Genomic DNA, 7,485 nt, shown 5'->3' on the forward strand with positions numbered 1-7,485 from the left:
TCTCTTTGGGATGGAAATCCAGGTGTTTTCTTTTTACTTGAAATCATAGCTTGTATTCCCTTTGTAAATATTTTCCCATACAGTGAGAAAACTGACATTAAATCAAAAATACAAACCCAATTGCCATGGAAAGGATGTATTGTCCTGTTCAGCAATACAATTATTTTCTAAAAATGCCTTTATTAGTATGGCATGTTCAATAGAAACAAAGTTTTTTTTAAACGACGCATTTCGGCTACATGGCCTTCATCAGGGAGTACAAAAAAAAGGAATACAATGTCCTCTTTTGAACAGCTTTTCAATTTAAAAAAAACTTTGTTTCTATTGAACATGCCATACTAATAAAGGCATTTTAATCAATTATATGAAGAGTGCCTTGGTCCTCCTTTCTTTTTGATGATCAATTTACCCCTTTTACCAAAGAGCACTTTCTATCTACCAAAATTGACTAGTGTGTACCTTAGTAGCGCTTCCCTTCCTCCTCTTTCTACGAATACAATTATTTTATTTGAAAAGATAAATAAGAAATTTAGATTAAGCTTCTTTTTATATTTTATGAAAGGTTGTGCTTTCCGTCTAATCTGAGGTTTTGCTCAAGTCTCTGTTTACACGCGTTTACAATAGTTGACTGAGGATGTGGGTTTTCAGACAACTTTCTGTCAATAGCTAATAAGAGCATGGTGATAGTAGGTGGTACTTGGGAGCAACCAATAACACCCTGTGGTGTATATGAGCAAGTCAGAAGCAGTAACAGATCATGAAAATACATGACACATAAACGTGGGATTTTTTTTTCAATGGTGTAATGCAAATAATATTGTTTAGAATCTACGAGAATTATATGCACTATTTTCTGCTAAATGTAAGGATTGATTTAGTTATATAAATATTGTTGTTTGGTAATAGCTCTATAAGTAGAGAGTGGGACATAGTTATCGTATAAGTAGAGATTAAGTACCAACTTGAGTGAAGCTAGATCAAAACATGTTACACATGAATAATAACACATCATATTATTGCATCATATAAACAACACAAGGCCTTTTTATAGGATAATGATATCCAGGTTGGATTTTCTGTTTACAGTATTTATCTGCCCCTGGATACAATGTGCCTATCATCTATTTATTTGCCCTTATTTCTCTCTTCCACTTTAGATTGAGATGGATGAGACTGAGGTGAGATGAACTACCCTGTTTGAAATGATCTTGTGAGGACACTGAGACAGAAGCAAGACTTCTTAGTTAGATCCCACCGGCTCAGCCTGTCTCATACTGTACCTTGGCAGGTGGGAACCCAATAATTTAGTTTGAACTATAGTATGTATTACTGTATGTACATTTCACTTTTCAGGCATTATAAAAAAAGATAATGTCTGGGTATCACAAGGATATGATATCATTAATTGACAAGTGCATTTTGGTTTAGAAAAATATTTGATTGAAAGAATCCACTCAGAGGACCCCAAAGCATTGAAATCAAATACCTAAATTCTATATTTTTAAAACACTTTTTTTTAATGTATTCCCTCATTTACTGTACTATTGCCTTTATCCTATATGTAATATGATGGACTGTATATATCCCTTCCATACATAGACCAAAATCCCCAAAATGTACCATGACAGATTTTTTATAGATCTGAAAGGCGTAGGGTGTACAAAAACATGGTCAATTAAAATCCACCTAAAGACCTAGTCATGGGGTGGCAGGTGGTTTAGTGGTTAGAGTGTTGGGCCAGTAACCGAAAGGTTGTAAAAGTCTGTCGTTCTGCCTCTGAACATGGCAGTTAACCCACTGTTCCTAGGCCATCATTGTAAATAGGAATTTGTTCTTACCTGACTTGCCTAGTAAAATAAGACAGACCCTGTAACCGAAATACAGGTATTGGTTATGTGTGAATGGTTCCCTGCTTTTTTGTAAGTAAATTCATCAACACTTCTATTGTTTAACACCTCTCTAATTTGAAATACAAAACAGCCCCCATGGTTTAAGAACATCCCCCGACCCTCCCAATTTGCCAGTTACCCACTGATATGTATAATACAGTGGAGGCTGCTGAGGGGAGGACGGCTCATAATAATGGCTGGAAGGGAGCGAATGGAATGGCATCAAACACATGTTTGATGTTGTTGACACCATTCCACTAATTCCGCTTCTGCCACTACCACAAGCCCGTCCTCCCCAATTAAGGTGCCACCAACCTCCTGTGGTATAATAGCGGTATACCTGCAAATAAGTGATAAATAAGGGGCTGTTTGAAAGGGGGTCACATAAACATTGCCTTATATTTTTTACAGGTTGGTGTTTTTTTTGTTATTCCCTGTGTGATCGTGTCATGTGGCTCTTCATAACTTGTCCTTTCCTGACACTCTGGGGACCCTGTCAATTAGCTGTATTCTGTTTATATTTCCTCCCACTAGAACACCTGGCAAACAATTACTCTACTGTTAAAGCAGGAGGGAGTTTTTGGACAAAGCACCTCATATCTCCCAAGTGATGACATGGGTCTGTTAAATGGCTCTAAAGCTGTTTTTGTGTTAAAAAGAGAGCCTCTTTGCAGACTTTTGTCTTTGAAAGGCATTGCCTGAGGCTCAAATACTACGAGGCTGCCTGTTAATGACTTGTCAAGAGAGGGAGGGGAATAGCTGGAGACAGAAGATCATGCTAAACTCTGCTGGGTTTTTCCTAATTGCAGTTGTGATTCCTTGTTAAGGGCGATTTGTTGAAGTTTAGTCCTTGACGTCTCAAAATGGTTCTGTACCTTTGACATAACAACAATAAATCATTTGAAACTAAGGACGTTGTCTGACTTGAGTTTTTTGTTTTATATGGACAAATATACATGTTTTAAATAATTGGAAGAAGCATAAATTCCCCCTGAAGTGCCAAAAGGGCAAATACATTTTCCTCATGAATGGTGTCTAAATCACTCTTGACTTTGAGCTCAGTTCTGAAGTCCTTTGAAGTCTTTGAAACAGAATGATTAGTGATCCCATGTCCACTCAAATTACTCAAAATAAACACTCTTCCAATGAAGATACTGTCATCTTCTGTCACAAGCTGCACACTGGGGTGTTTGAGGTCATGAAGGTCAGCAACGGGGGTTATCTGTGGTCACAAAATGTGTCTTTAAGTCATGAAAAGGGTTTGTCTGATTCAGGGTGAATTAGGGTGTTAAAAGTGAATCTGACAGTGGTAGACATGGGTAGTTGAGGTCATGGACAGGGGTTCCCCAGGGGGTGAGATTGGGTCATGTCCAAGTTTGTGACTGGGTGAGGTAGGGACAGCCACAGCTGGCTCTAGTATAATGCGGGGTAAGCAGTTATCTATCTATCCCAGGCTATAAATGGGTTATCTCCAGTACAGCAGAGTAGAGTGTCTTATCGGGCACCTGGTAATGCCCGACTCCTATACAGTTTGTCTATGATATGATCCTGAAGACAGCCTTATACAATAGACTCACAGCTATCACCAGGTATAACTGATGTTTTATAGCCCAAGTTCATTCTTATTAGGACTGTTTTATGGCTAATTTGTGTCATGACATGTTTCAATGTTTATGGCCAAAGTCCAGAATTGAATCAAAACTGGTTTATCGGGTAAGGCAATACAACATTATCACGTAGGATTTTGGGTGTTGTCATTAGTCAGGCCTCCGAATGTTAATCAATCAGTGAACTTTCAGACAGAACATACCCTGGATATACCTGGCTCCACATAACGTCACAGAGGGTGATGAACAAGCACAATTGCCCAATAAAATGCTGTGTTGTTGCCTTATTCAGTACGTGTTAATTTTGATTCAATTGAGATGCTTCTACACAGCTTTTTATTAAACTAATGTTTCTCATGTTTCTTGAATATGGTATTAGGTTATTAGTGTTGCCGTATAATCGGGGATTCAAGAGAATTTGAGACTTTTTTTGTTACTCTCATTATACTTTATGGTCAGGATGATGAAGAAAATGCTAGTTGTCAAGACAATGTATCTTTGGCATAACACCGTTTTCTTTTTACATGATTACATCTGTCTGTGTTCCCTCTAACAACTCTGGTGACTCAGCGAAAATGCAGGAAGTTGTGGTACTTCCATAGTTATGTACTGTATGTCTCTGAGATTTCTGTACAGCTTAGTTTCTACCCCTCCTTGCCCCTCTCCTTCCTTGCAATGGACACTCACCAAATTACCAACTTCTATCAGTTAACTGCTTGCTTAGCTACATTCATTTGCATCATATACCTTTTTGTATAAATCCCCAAACTAATATTACATGTAATAAAAAATGGCTTTTATTGTGTTGAATGCTTGTCGACAGTAGTGTGTCAAGATCAACAGAGCGTAGAATGTGTCTGGAGAGACACACACCGACCTGCAGGAGCTGCAGGGCGCACGTGATGCCCGTCGGATGAATATCTGTTTACAAGCCACTGAAAGCCGCCACACAAAGGCTGAAGTGACTCATGGCAATCAGAGACACAGGCTGTTACACTAGCTCCTTTTCTGCCAATGTTATTGTCGCCTTACTTGGGCTCACTCAGGGGCGCTAGTCTGAAGGTACACATGGTACAGTTGCAATGGGGAAGTAGCACATTTAACTTGTTTATTTATGTGAGCATGTATGTATGTGTTCACTGTGTGTGCCTTTTACTGAGTGTTTACTCTGTGTGCCTGTGTGGTTTTTTGTATCCGTTTAATTTGTTACTATATTCCTGGCTGAAATACTAACTATATCCCCAGGTCATCACTCTGAGACAGCCCGTCTGCCTTTTGTTCCTTCATGTCCGAACTAGCTACAGTTATAGTGGCAGGCAGATAGAGTGAGTGTCTGAACAGTTTCTGTCTGACACTCGTGAGCATGCTCAGTAGTGCCTCAGGGTGCAAGCTCTACAATGTACAGACAGGGTTACGCCCAGACATGTTGAGCAGTCGGTAGCTCACTCCCCCGGTTTACTGCTCTGTCCAGCAATATAAACACAGCCTTGTTGCTATCTGGGCCAATTGCTGCTCAGCTATAATGTTCTTTATTGAACCATTTGTTCTGTATAGCCAGTTACTTCATTTACTTCCAGTCAGCACCCATTAACCACACTGACCCTTCATTCATCCACTTATCATAACCTTATGACACAGTCCGCCACACCCTAATCAACAGGCATCCTATTATGTAGAAACCTGCTAATAGTCTGTTACAGAATGTAGTCTATATTCACTCATAGGCCTGTTTAGCCTCACTATTACCCAGTGCAGCATAGCCTCTTGTACATAATTCAGTGTTACTTCAACACCTCCCCTTCACCCCTGTACCCCTCCAACACTGGCCCTTAACACTGTAATCTCTCCCCAAATGTGCATTTTCTACCACATGTTTTTTTTTAAGGCTTCTCTTTAACAAGTATAATTTTTTTGTGCGATACAAAATGAGAACTTAAGGTGGAATTGTCAGGAACTGAAATAAAAAGGAGATGCTAACAGAACTGTTTGACAACTGATGACATATCCTTTATATATCCCAATACATCGATGATCCTTCACGGACCCCAAGATTATAACCCTGCAATAAATACTATATTCCCAATGTGATCATATTAGTCTGTTCAAAACTGTTTGGTTCCTGCTCGCCTAGGACAACTCCATAGCAGTGAACGCAGCCATGACCTCTTCCCCACAACCGCTAACTCATCATTAGTCCACCATTAGAACTCTGGGTGGTAACACATGTTGCCCACTGATTACTTTTGCTTGACAACAAGTGCTTTGCCAGTGAGGTATATAACAAAGAGGCTTTAACATTGAACTTCGGATCAAACACTGATTAGAAATCAGATTTGAACCATGCTGAGTGTCAGGAGAACATAGTCTCATACAGGTGTCTGGGGAGTTCAACTTGATAAGAACTCTGGCAGTGGTTCCCTTGTTTGGATAAATTGTTAGATAGTCTAGTCTCATTTCAGGGATGTGACTTTGAACAGGGTTGGGTTGTCAGGACTGGGTTGTGATAGTCAGATTCAAGGTGCGGGTAACTGGGGGGATGAGATGCTGACTAGACTCTTTTGTTTTGCCAAAGTGCTCCTCGGCTGTTGGAAGACATGGTGGTGAGAGCAGATAGAAGATAGCAGAGTGGAGCTCCTGGCTGTCTGTCTCTTACCCCAGCATGGAAGACAGCACGATCCCTCATTACCAGTCAACCAACACCACACCAACTCTTTCACTTTGTGACTTTGTTAGAATACAAGGAAGAGTTGATGGAATCTAAGTAGATTCTCACTCTCATTGGATTTAAAAATAAGCAGTGTATTGTAATCCTAAAATGAAACAAAAAAGCAGAAGTTTATAACCACTGGAACTTTAAATGTCCACCAGTATGACATTGCTGTTTGCATGGATTACAGTCCATTAATTACACCATTGCACCATCCACAGGAGCATTTGTACTACAATCATGGCACTTTGAATTAGATGCACAGACAAATCGGACATATCTAATTCAAGAATTCTTAGAACAGTCTAATATTCTTCAAACAGCATATGAAAGGTTAGTTACGTGTTGTCTCTGGTTAAAAGGAGAAGCTCTGTGTTGCTGAGAGGAGAGGAGGCACACAACCTCAGTCAACTAGTTTCAGTGACAGGGCCTGTTGACTTATGGGAGGACTCTTTCCTGTTCAGATGGCTGTCATTTTGATTGTGCACTCACAGGGAAAAATGCAGAGTCATGTAACAAAATACACTCATTTAACAAATAAAGTCTTGTATTAGGAAATTAACAATGAATTATTTTTAAAATACAGATTCAGCAAAGCAGACTAAATGAAATATTACAGAAGGCCTATTTCATATCATAAATATGTTTGAATTTATAAGAAAACAGAAAGCAGATATATGAGATTGAGATGGTAGACTTTCATCCCTGAGCTCAGCTACAGAAACTAACTATCACAGGATCTGACCAACTCTCATTATATACCTGCATTGAAATAGCCCAGCCAATCACAGGTGAGAAGACTGACAGGTAAGATGACTCACCACAGCAAGAATAACTCACAATGACAAAAGCATAGTGTTCTGAGAGACTTTCCAATGGGAAACAAATACAATACAAGGATATCAGATAAGGTGCTGAATTGGAAGATGAATGAGAATAAATTCCAAATGTCTTTGTCAAACAAGCTGAAACATTCATCGTATCAATGCAAAGCATTCAAATCCCAAACTAGACATTAGTCAGTTTATTTGAAGCAGGATGTTCATGTGAGAGCTCCCTGATGGGAGGGATGTGTGTTGAGAGAGTGAGGCACCATGTTTAATGACTAATATCTCAGCAAAGTACTGAGGACTGTAAGACTGATGACTTAGAGCCTTGGGGCAGGAGAGGCTTTCTGTGGTTAGAGGTGTAAGGCTGTAAGGATCTGACAGCGGTGGGACATCTGCCTTTACCATCGGTCCCATTAGCCAATGTACAATCATTGGATAAAAAAATAGATGAG

At 39.5% G+C, this 7,485-nt stretch overlaps 1 long non-coding RNA gene across 1 annotated transcript in view; it reads left to right on the forward strand.

Moving 5' to 3' along the window:
* LOC115113150 (uncharacterized) overlaps positions 1–2,799 on the forward strand; it is a 42,158-nt gene extending 39,359 nt beyond the window's left edge. Inside the window, exon 3 of the long non-coding RNA XR_003861081.2 lies at positions 1,158–2,799. This is a non-coding gene — a long non-coding RNA (uncharacterized LOC115113150). The remainder of the gene's footprint in view (positions 1–1,157) is intronic.
* The last annotated feature ends 4,686 nt before the right edge of the window (positions 2,800–7,485 follow it).

This window comes from Oncorhynchus nerka, linkage group LG28, assembly GCF_034236695.1.
Source record: "Oncorhynchus nerka isolate Pitt River linkage group LG28, Oner_Uvic_2.0, whole genome shotgun sequence".
Taxonomy (NCBI): Eukaryota; Metazoa; Chordata; class Actinopteri; order Salmoniformes; family Salmonidae; genus Oncorhynchus; species Oncorhynchus nerka.